The sequence below is a fragment of the Diceros bicornis genome, chromosome 20, assembly GCF_020826845.1.
Source record: "Diceros bicornis minor isolate mBicDic1 chromosome 20, mDicBic1.mat.cur, whole genome shotgun sequence".
NCBI classification, from domain to species: domain Eukaryota; kingdom Metazoa; phylum Chordata; class Mammalia; order Perissodactyla; family Rhinocerotidae; genus Diceros; species Diceros bicornis.
In genome coordinates this window covers 39,769,353-39,781,808 of record NC_080759.1, presented here as the reverse complement: position 1 = coordinate 39,781,808, position 12,456 = coordinate 39,769,353, and positions in this window count along the sequence as shown.

The following is a 12,456-nucleotide window of genomic DNA, read 5'->3' as shown; positions in this document are numbered from 1 at the left end:
ATGATAAATGAGATGATAGATTTTCATATTTAACAAGCAAAAGTCTTTAAATATAGAAAAAACTAGTTAATAATAATATAATTGAGAAGGGACACAATTTTTTTTCAAATGAATTATGCTATCACTATATGATATTGTTTAGGTTTATTTCAGTTTCGGCTGTGTGGTTAAAGCAATCTTAACATAGGTGTTGTTTGTTTAATGACTATTTTACCAACTTGTTTGTTACTCTACCACGAGTTTTTAGCATAAACCTTGTGTGTGGTTGGCATCTAACGATATTTTTAGAATTAATTCCAACAAGGACACTATTTAACATCAAAGGAAAATGCTTGAATTGTTAACTTGTGAACTAAAAACTTCGGATTTGCATTGTTTACCTAAGTCTCAATAATGAATATAGCTTTTTGTGTATACGTTTGTGATCACTAATTTAAAAAAACTATTCATTTATAAATTATAGTTGAATAAAAATCACAATAGAAACAGAACAATGTGTAAAAACACTGAGCTTTTAGCTGTCACGGGGTACCCTAGTTCAAACCTTACATTGTATATCCCCATGAATGTAGAAAATTAATTAGGCTCTAGAGTGGTCAGATTTCTCTTCTCCAAATCAAGGGTTTTTGATTAAATATGTAAAGATCCTTGTGGCTGGACAATTTTACATTATACAAATTCCTTAGCTCAATTGCATTCTATGCTTATTAGTCCTAAAAGATATAAAATTCATGCTTAAAATAAATATTATTTTTCTGTCTCAACTTTTCTATCCTTTCCCTGGGTACAAGTAAAGCTTTGTATTTTCACTCGATGTAGCATTTCATCTGGTGTTAAAGTTCCTCAGATAACAGACTGAGAGAATCAACTACTAGTCACTTAGTATAATTAGGTGGCAGTATTGTGTTATGGTTAAAAACAGATCCTGGAGCCAGACTCTAAGGCTTTGATTTCAGTTCTACCGTCTACTAGCTCCATAACCTTGAACAAGTTCCTTGATCTCATTATATTTCAATTCCTCATGTATAGAGTAGGTATAAATCAAAACACCTATCTCATAAGTTTTATGGAAGCACTAAGTTGTATATAAAATACCTAATACTTGGCACATATTAAGCACTATAAGATTGTTAACTGTTTTTATAATAATGATTATCACCATCATTGTCACTGTCATCATCACAAATGATTGTAAATTCACTTTGTTCACTAATATATTCCAAGCACACAGATCGATGATTTGACTGCAGTAGTTACTCAATAAATTTTTGTTTAATGAGTGAAAGTATGAATGAATATATGGCATTGTCCTTTTTCATATATAGTATCATTCAATTTCCACAAACCTGTGAGTTGATATTATCCCAATGTAGAGGTGACAGTGAAGTTGAGAAAGGAAAACTCAACCAAGAAGTATACAGGTATAGTGCTTATACGGATTTAATCTTAGTTCAATAATTCATACACTCATTCATTTGATTACAATTGAGTGCCTTCAACCTCTCAAGTTCAGCATTTCCCATATTTCCTCCTAAAAGAAATAACAATAGGCAACAAAAGAATTTAACATTAAAAGAGTGTTCAGATACTTGAAACTCTACCCATGGTCATCGTAGCTGGGTCATCCAGGGACTACAGTCTCTTACACATTATTTCAGAAAAAGTAATTTTCTGCAAATTTAAAGTCACATTCTTTAAAATCTTATCCTTTCTCGTCCAAAAAGCTTGATAAATGTCGGAATAATTACAGAGGGTCTCTGTATTTGAAACACTGAATTACATTATCTAACAGGAAGGAGGCTGTGATTTTCAATTTTGCTAACTCTAGCTGCTTCCATCTCTTAACCTAGTGCATTCCTAGTATATATTGTTTGGCCCTCAGTAGTCATCAGTTGCACAGAAATGGGTCACAGCATGTTTAAAATACTAACTTGGAGAGCCAACATTGGTTAGTGGACTGTTACGTCAAACTAAACACAACTTAAAATAAATACATAAAATAATACCTTTACATTTAGATAGGAAGAATCACTATACTGAACTGACTACCTTAAATAATATGTCTCCTAACTGTCATTTTGGGAGGAACAAACATCAAACTTTAAATGTTAGAGAGGTATGTCAAATATCCTGAGCTATCTCTATTGATCTGATTATGGGATTTGAGAGAATAAGTTCCACAGTTGATGAAAATGAAGGGATCCAAATGTGGTGAGACAATGAATTAGGTGTCAGATACTATATAGAAGATAATGAGAAAGTTACTCATTATTATTTGATTATTTAAAAATAAATACTCTGAAATATCCAAATAATTAAGTACACAATGTTTTTTTTTTTTTTTTAATTTTGATGAGGAAGGTTGGCCCTGAGCTAACATTTGTGCCAGTCTTCCTCTACTTTGTATATGAGACGCTGCCACAGCATGGCTTGATGAGCAGTGTGTAGGCCCGTACCTGGGATCCAAATCTGCAAACCCTGGGCTGCTGAAGCTGAGCATGAGAACCTAACAACTACGCCACCAGGCCGGCCCCTAACTAAACAATTTTTGACCGCAAGTTTTAATACATTGCTTCCATTAGAAGTAAACAGATAAGCTGGATTGTGATGATAACAGAGACCTAATATATTGAAATATCAGACTGTAGATGTGAGTATGCAATTTCATTTAATTATTACAAGAGCCCTGTATAGTAGAAATAGAGATTAAATAAACATCATTTAACTTGGAGAAGTTGTGAATTGTCACTGTTCAGTTAAGAAATGGCTATTTTAGGACTGAATCCTTTGTATCTCCAATACCATCTGTTGTTTCCCAGATGAAACAAAAAATATTTACAAGGTCATATATTCAATTTTGAAAAGAAAATGTTGTCTGACTAATGTATATTTAATAGTTTAGAGGATGATATTGATCAGTTTGTGTGACCAGTAAAGGGATAAAATATGCTTTCATAAAAACTATTTATTTTTATTCCACAAATGACTTTCTTCATGTTGTCCATGTTAAAATCCTGAAATCAGTTGTAAGGGGAACTTGTAAAATTTTATGAATTAGTGCCTTCAAAAGTAGAGAGAGAAATTTTTCTGAATTGTTTTAGACTTCTCTGAAAAGAAAAAACAAAGCCAAAAGACTTATTGCATTCTGAGGTCTCTTCATGAATCTGAGTTTTTCTCATTCCACTGTGGACAAAGGTAAAGTCACAGAGATATTGTAATTACAGAAAAAAAAAATCCTTAAGTTTGATAACTATGAATTTAAAGAAAATGGAAAACTCACAACCTTCATTTCATTCTTAGCCTGTTCAGCCAGTAGAATTAAAATTAAATTAAATTAAAATTTTTTTGAACATACAGGGACTTAAAATAAACGAGCAGAGACAGGTGCACATCTTTTTTTGGCACACGGCTATCATAAAACAACTTCCTATTCTTTATCACTATCCACTCCTCCTCCCCAAACCCAACCTTGGGCACGGCTCTGCAGAATATTATTTTATTTTATTTCCTACAAATATAGGTGTGTGGTAGAATGAGATCGATAGGATTGACCTGCACTTAGCACTGGCTTGTGGAAGGAATCAAAGACAAAAATCTTGTTTAAACTTCTACATCTCTCATATTTAGATAACCTTACCGACTTGGCATGGGAACCCTTCCAACACTGAGAGAGTCAGTTTGTTAAATCTAGGTAGAGACATCTAAGGAGTGAATCTTCAAGTCGTGATATTTTAAATGCTGTTTAATCTTTACTATTGGAGATTCTTTTTCTTTCTTTTTTTCCCAGAGAAATTCCCTTCTCATATATATATACATATATATATATACACACACATCCATTAAAAAGTTTTATTATAATTCTGTTATAAAGTGGCACTTGGACACATTACCCCAATGTAGTACATGCCAATGTTTGCCTAAGCAATGGACAGTCACATTTCCATCTACACTGATCAATTCATGATTACATCTGAGAGGTTAAAACATCAGTTCCCTAAAAAAGCAAGCTAAATTTATTATACAAAAATACAACTACTAAGGCAGGCCTAAATAGTGCCCATTTTCTAAGCTTCTTTTATCACATTAAATAAAGAAAGTAACATTTGGGGTGCTATAACTAATAGATTTTTTTTGTGTGTGAGGAAGATCGGCCATGAGTTAACATCTGCCAATCCTCCTCTTTTTTTTTTTTTTGCTGAGGAAGACTGGCCCTGGGCTAACATCCATGCCCATCTTCCTCCACTTTATATGGGATGCCGCCACAGCATGGCTTGCCGAGCAGTGCGTCAGTGTGCGCCCAGGATCGGAACCGGTGAACCCCGGTTGCTGCAGCAGAGCATGCGCATTAAACTGCTTGCGCCACCTGGCTGGCCCCATAGATTTTTTTTTTAAAGAATATTGCAATCAGGAGCAGGCCCCGTGGCTTAGCGGTTAAGTGCGCGCACTCTGCTGCTGGCGGCCCGGGTTCGGATCCCAGGCGCGCACCGACGCACTGCTTCTCCGGCCATGCTGAGGCCGCATCCCGCATACAGCAACTAGAAGGATGTGCAGCTATGACATACAACCATCTACTGGGGCTTAGGGGGAAAAAAAATAAATAAATAAAATAAAATAAATAAATAAATAAATAAAGAATATTGCAACCTGTAATAATCAATTTACAAGGTTTGTGATAACTCCTTTAGCCTCCATTTCACAATTCCAATACTTCTTTCACTTTTAGGGGAGAAACAGTTATTATTGAGCTGTTTAGTATTCAAATTCCACTCAAAAGGATCTCTGAAAGGAAGTTCATTACTTTGATGACGCTCAAAGTACTTCCATACCTACTGAATTAATAATCCCTAGAGCAGATACTGAAGCGTCCGAAAATAGAAGATTAGTATTAATCCATTATTCAGAAAGTGTACATTGAATAGCTACAAAATGCCAGCACTATACTGGGTATTTATACTATCAAGTTGAAAAGAATATTGTCCCCACTCTCAATATGTTGGATGTGTTTCAGGATTGCTTGAAATCCTTCTGTTCAATTTAAAACACAAAAGACTTAGTCTCACAACCATCCAGAAATATGTTGACAAAGTTTAGTTGGCTGGAGGTCAAGACATCCCCAATGTTTTCCCAGCTCCCCACAAGAGGGTCCCCAGGGTCCCATTTCAGAGGCCCTACGTGCATCTGCTCTGCCTGCCGTGGCGCCCCCACCACGTGCCTGTCTCGCAGCAGGCTTGCTCACGTTAGCATTCAGAGTCTCATCAAAAGCCGGATACAGATTTCTCACTCCTCCTCTGACTCTCTATCCTACACACCTTACTTACCTTTAACCGCTTTCTTTTCATCATCCCTACCAGTAAAATAAGGAAAAAATACTGTTGTTAATAAAGCACAGTATAAATCTAAAATGAAACGTTTAGATTTCTTCTAATTTTCAGGAAGATGATTTTACTTCATATTTTGAATATTCTTAATATATTTCCCTCTGCAGTAGGAAATTTCCCTCTCCATATGGCTTGCATCAAATTTAGTGTAGTTATGATTTCTATGTGGAAACACAGTAAAATACTTCTTTACGTTATCTGTGTAATAAATAGACTCTCAAAGTTTAATAACGAGTAAAAATCAGCCAAGCTATAAAGACAAAAAAAAAGTTTTTAATTAAGGAAATAAGTTTACATAAAAATCTTTATAAATCTAGACATGTATGCTGAGACTTCCCCTTTATTTAACCTGAAAGGATCGGATGCCACTATTTTAAAATATACATAAAACACAATACATAAGTCGTACATTACGGCAACACACACTCAAGATTAAGTGAAGGAAAACTTAAGAGAAATTTACTCATTGTTGATGGTAAAATAAACATATTTTGTTCAGGATTACTGTTTATATAGGCAGTATTATTAAAGTCATTTATTAGGAAAAAATTCAGTACTGAAAAATTTATATTGGTTATTCTGGATTTTTTTCTCATTTTTAAGACCTTAAAGTTAGCTTGTTTTTCATACACACATACACACACACAGAATGGTTTAGATTATTTATTTTTTGATATTTAAACTAAAACAATATAACATAAATTAAAGTGTTGAATATAAAATTGATTTTCAAGATTAATTGTAATTCCATTTTTCATATGAAAATATATGATCAGATTCTGAAGATTTATTAAATGAACCTGACTAGAGGAGCAGGATTCTCATGTTTGACACCAGAAATAACCTTAAGTTCTAACTATAAAATGTATTCTAGGAAATATAAAAATAATATATAAGAAAAAGTTTTCCAGGCCCCAGTATTAAAAGAAAAACTTTCATAAAAGAGCATAAATCATTGTGGCAAACAGCCTCTAAGATGGCCACCATAATCTTCTCTATTCACATTTTAGCACAATCTCTTTCTCAAAAATGTGGGTAGGACTGACTTGCTTCTAACCAACAGAATATGACAAAGGTGATGGGATATCACTTGTATGATTATATTATGTAAGACTCTGTCTTGCTAGCGACTTCCTTTAGAGTCTTGCTCTTCTGCTGTCTTTAAATTAGCAAGCTGCCATCTTGTGAACTATCTGTGGAGAAGGTCATGTGGCATGGAACTGTGAGTGACCCCTAGGAGCTCAAGGTGGCCTCAGGCTAACATCCAGGAAAAACTTGAAGATTTCAGCCCTACAAAAGCAAGAATATGAATTCTGCCAACAAAATGAGGGAGCTTGGAAGTGGATCTTTCTCTAGCCAAACTTCCAGGTAAGAACAGAGCCTGGCTGACATCTTGATTATAGCCTTGTGAGAAATTAAACAGGATTCCCTAAGCTGTGCCTAGCCTCCTGACCCACATAAAGTGTGAGCTAATAAATGTGTGTTGCTTTAAATCCACTAAGAGTTTGGTAATTTGCTACATGATCAAGGATAACTAACACAACCTTATTATAAATAAAACAGGCAGAAATAAAGTAAGAGATTTATCTGAAAATATAGGAACATATCCAAAATTACTTCCATACAATAAGGAAAGAGTTTATTTTCTTAAAGAGAAAAGTCTCCATAACTGGCTACAAAGCAGGGCATTGACCCTTACATATAAAATAATGTAGAAGACAGGCTTGGCAAAACAACATTGAAATGATAATTTCATTAATAAAGAATATTCTTTGTGACAAAAACCCACAATTTTTTTCAATTATTTTAATATAGGAAATGCCAAACATACATTTGTGCAGATTTTCTTTTTATTCTCTCTCTCTCACACACACACACGAATATTTACAAACTGTCATCTATGCTGGTTTTATTTTTTTTAGTCTAAAGAAAGTCAAAATAAAGTTTTCACCATTTCAAAATTTTATATTTCAAACTTAAAATTGTAGTGGTAAATGTTTAGTATTTCAGTTTTTAGAAGAATAATCTTAAGAATTTCTTAAAAATATTAATTGAGTTAGATTATTCATTTATTCATTTACGATTTATTTATTCTTTGGTTCTTCATTCCATAAAATATTTATTTAGTATATAATTCAAGTCAGTAAATATGCCTAGTGATATATGGATGGGTAGACAGATGGATAGACAGATGTTTGGATAGATGGAAGGATGGATGAATGAATGAGTAGCAAGAGAGAGAGGGGAGAGAGAGAGAGAGGTGATAGATAGATAAATAGATAGATAGATGAGTGGATCAATCAATTGAACAGTAGTTTAGATATGGCACCTCCATTACATAGAGGATTTCACCATCTAAAGGGATAGAAAGACTCATTAATAAAAAATTCAATCTTTATTTCATATGATAAGCTATATGCCACATATATGCATACATATCTATGTATGTATGTATAGAAAAATCTGTAGTTTCTAGATTTGCTTGCCTTGAAATATATTTGTCAAAATGTAGAACATGGTTTCATTTGTTTATTGCACATTTATCAAGACTCCAAGGTCAAGGTGTGTTAAGATAATGAAATCTATCATCACATTTATTTAATGATCACTGTGACAGACATCCTGCCACACTATCAGGGATTCAAAAATAAATATGACATAAATCATACAATCTGCAAGAATCTGCAAGAATACAATAAAAAATAACGCAGCTAACTGTTTATATATATTGCTATTCTGAGATACGAAAATTTTGACACAAACGGAGGGGACATTTCGAAAAACTTAACAAGCCAACACACAAAAACATGTTTAACACTATGCATGTTTACTTCAATCACCATATAAAGTATTAATTATATATTTATTTCTGTCAGTACACTTGGAGAACAAGGTTGTAGTAGTCTCTATTCTCTAAGATTTAAAATTTTAACATGGAATAAATGTCATGTCTTATGACAGAGAATATGTGACTACATATATCCATAGTTATAAAATAGATATTTAGAGTATAAATCAGAAGTTCATTATTCAGTATAATTTTTTATAATTTTAGATCATGTCCCCCCATTTCACTTAATTTCCAAAACTAATGGCAAATGACCTGATATTAGTTATGCTTAATTTGACAGAATTTCAATTTCTGCTTGTGAAATAAGATAAATATATTTATTAAATGAGAAACTAAGCAGGCATATTGTCTATCAATATATGTGTATCTATCAAAAATTAGTCATATCAAGAGGAGAAATGTTTGAATTCTAAATATAATTCTTTGAAATAGAGAGATTGTTCACTTTGTGGATCTTTTTTTTCCCTCTAACACAGTAAAAATTTGATGATTCCTTTCCACTATCCACTAGTCTCGACTGTCAAAATCTGTTTGAATGCCTAAGAGCGTTTCTATATATAATTCAGAGAAATATAAATTGGCATAATCTGCTATTTCAATCATTTAAGTGTCTTTTACTATTAGTAACTAAAAATAGGTATTTTGTGTTTCATTTCTTTAACAGTTATTTTGTAATTAGATTATTCATATTTACCCAGATATATTATTTTTCTTCTTTAAAAAAGTCAATTGAGAGATTAAACAAAGGGCATTAAAGAATTACAAAAAAAAAAACCCTATTTTATATAACTGCTAGATGTTGAGCGTAGTTTGAAATCTAGGCAAATGAAATGTGATGAAGAACTTATATCTAGACAAAAATTGAAATAAAATGTTGAATTGTCTTCTGTTTCTGAATCCTTTTGCCTTAATTTTGTTTCTCAGTGGCTGAAGGAAGTTGGCTAATAATTATCCCAATTTATCTGTTAGTGTTCCATTTCATTGGCTTTCTATGAAGACATTGTCATGGCAACATCCCTATGGATTTACCAACCTATTATTCCATTAAAATGGTGTCCCAGAGAAGGTGTAAAATAGGCTTACTGCTGACAGCTCATTAAATTGGCAACTTTTAGGAGAGGTGTGCATTGGGATGTCTGATGGAACACTGCTCTCTACTATTTCAAAATGCTCGAGGCTTAATCAAAGAAGAATAAAATGTGTTCCAAGCACTCACCTGCTAGGTCATACCTATTGCATAAAAATTAGTACTAATCTAAAATTCAACTTTCTTGCATTTAGCCTAATAATTAGAAGCTAGACAAAAACGGGGTCCGAGGTTAATTCAGCATCAAAATTATATTTCTGTTACTTCTTAGAGAATTTATTTAAAAATATTGAATGCAGGGAATTGAATGTTACTGTAGAATCAAGGAACTTCAAGGGTCACTTAACCAAGATATCTTTTTAAGGAAATTTTATTCCCTTAGGATCAGGTTTTTTCACTTGACCTTATGAAAATCACTTCCCCTCTTTGGATCTTGCTTTATTCATCATTAAATTGAGGGCACTGATTGAGAAAATCTCTAAGACAGGTTCCAACCCTAATATCTAAGATTTTATATAATTTATAAAAGAAATAGTCCCATATTCTACTTCTAATCCTTAAAATGAACTATCTGTAAGCAACAATTTAAATAAAAAGAGTAAAAATCTGCTCTAAAATAATGATTCCCATGTCTTTCATAACTAGAGTTTTTAAGTTTTCTAAACTGGCCTATTGAAGTGCTGAAATATCAAACAAACCCTTGTCAAATGTGTTATGGGTAAACAACTGAGTATATCATATTAGATGACTAGATAGTGATGTCCTTAGAAAGGTTTATTAAGAAATTTTAAATAAATTAAAATATTAAAAGGACAAAATGATACAATTCTAAGGTAAGCTCACTTTGAGCAAGAAATTCCTCATTAGTAATTGTTATAATTTATGAATAAGTTAAGTTAGAGAAAATAGCTCAATAGGTATAAAATGTGGAGTATTATACATAAAATAGGCATCAAGCAATATAAAATATTAGTAATATATAACAGTATATATGTGAAGACAATTATAAATTATGCATTTCATATTATATTTAAAATTAATTTTTAAAAGTCAAGAAGGAAATATTGATATAATGATACTTGTTCTCAGAGATATTAATAAAATTATACAATCCAAATACAAATAAATTTAAAATATAAAATTGCAAACATTACTAGGTTATTTTTAGCAATAATAATAATAATAATACTTGGTGGTAAATTTTCTTAAGGTAATTGTATACTTTCTTGTATATAATTTTTCTTCTTATATGTTTAGTGCAATATAACATACATGCAAAGAACTGCGTAAAATGCAGTTTAATGAATAAGTATGGTGCTATCACCCATATCATCTCTGTCTAGGTCAATAATTAGGAAAGTTTCATCATCCACAAAAGCTTCTTTGTGCTAGTCCTTTGCCCTTAGAATTAACTGAAACCTTGGTTTGTACAATTATCATGTTGTTTATTTCTTTATTGATTTATGATCTGTATAAACAATAGAGTTTAGTTTTACCTGATATTAAACTACATAAAAAAATACAATTTCTATGTAAGTTATACTATTGCTTAACATGCATCCCAGCAGTACAGAAGAACTAAGTAGTTGTTGTTATGCAAGTTTTGAAAGATATTTAGTGTTATTCGCATGGATTTTTTTTTCTTATGAACATACTTTACTGCATACTAGAATTCAGTAGGAATATGTAAGTTTGAATATACTGAAATATTGTACCAACTTGAAATAAAAGTTTAGCTAAAGAGACACGTACTGGTATTAATTTATAGAGCTATACAATAGGGAGCAAAACCTAGCATGTTTCCTGATAAATCAAGATTCATACTGCAATGTAGTAACTAATGGAACTAATAAGCAAACACATTAAATTATATAGTAATTGAGTTTCGTGTAAAATGTTTCAGTCTAAAGCAGAGGTAGCAATACAAATGAGTTCAGGAAAATCAACAAAATACAATAAACTAACATAAATGCCTATACAGGTAGCCACCATAGAGCTAGACCATTTTTTTAAAGGAAGTCCAAGAAACAGAAAAATTCTAAATTTGAAGAAATCTGTTGTCATAATAATGAAACTGTTTCACGGAATATAAGTATATTATATAAACAGGAAAATAATTGATGCAAACAGAAAAAAGTTTTTTAATGTCGTAAATGTATAAGCGGACAATTTATTCTTGTAGATGTATCTTCATACAATGCAAAACCCATGTCATCAATTCTTCAAGAATTTTCACTGTCATAATCTAAATGAATCTCTTCATGATGCAATTATATTTAATAAAATCACAAATACACTAATCTCCCCAGTAGATGAAACATTGTCCCAAAGTTCAATTTATTCTTCCTACAGTGATATTCATTTTACTTCTAGCTGAGACACACTCGCCTTTGGGTTATTGAAACATAAATATAGGTTAATTAGAACCAATCTTATATTAGATACTATAAGTATGGATGAGGAGAAACCAAAAAGGAAAGAACTGGTTAATATATTTATAAATATATCCATATCAAAATAAGGTAGAAATACCTATAACTATTAAAGTCCTCATTCCTGCAGCTAGTCACATGATCATAACTTATTGATGATATTTATGATCATGGCTGCTCATTCCTTATTTCTCTTGTCCTGACACATGAACACAGTTGGTCCTGGTTCCTTGCCTAACTTGGGACCTAAGTATTCCTACCTGATGGGTTTTGGTCATTAGCAAAACTGCCTATTGGGTTAGTTTTCCATTAAATACTATAATACATGAATGCAAACAACAGGCTCAGGATATCTCCTGCATTTCAAACAAATTTCTTCTTATCCCCAATGGGTAGTAGGAATAGAATTTCCCCTTGATAGTCAGGGTCATTGACCTTGGCCAGTATAATAACTCTCTTCCTCGCCTGTTGATTCACTGGCATGAGGAACGCAAAGTGGCCAAGAGGCAAGCAGGCATTTCACTGATGTATGACATGGGGTAATAGTGAGAGCAGTCATCCCATTTCCCCTTCCATTCCTGGTCCTGTGAATCCTGGCTTTGCTAGAGACCACACTGTATATTCATTGGCCGTTGAGTCTGAGCGTGTATGATTCCAGCACATTGAAGAGGGCTTTTTCTCAGCAAGGTAAAACATCATCTCATTCTG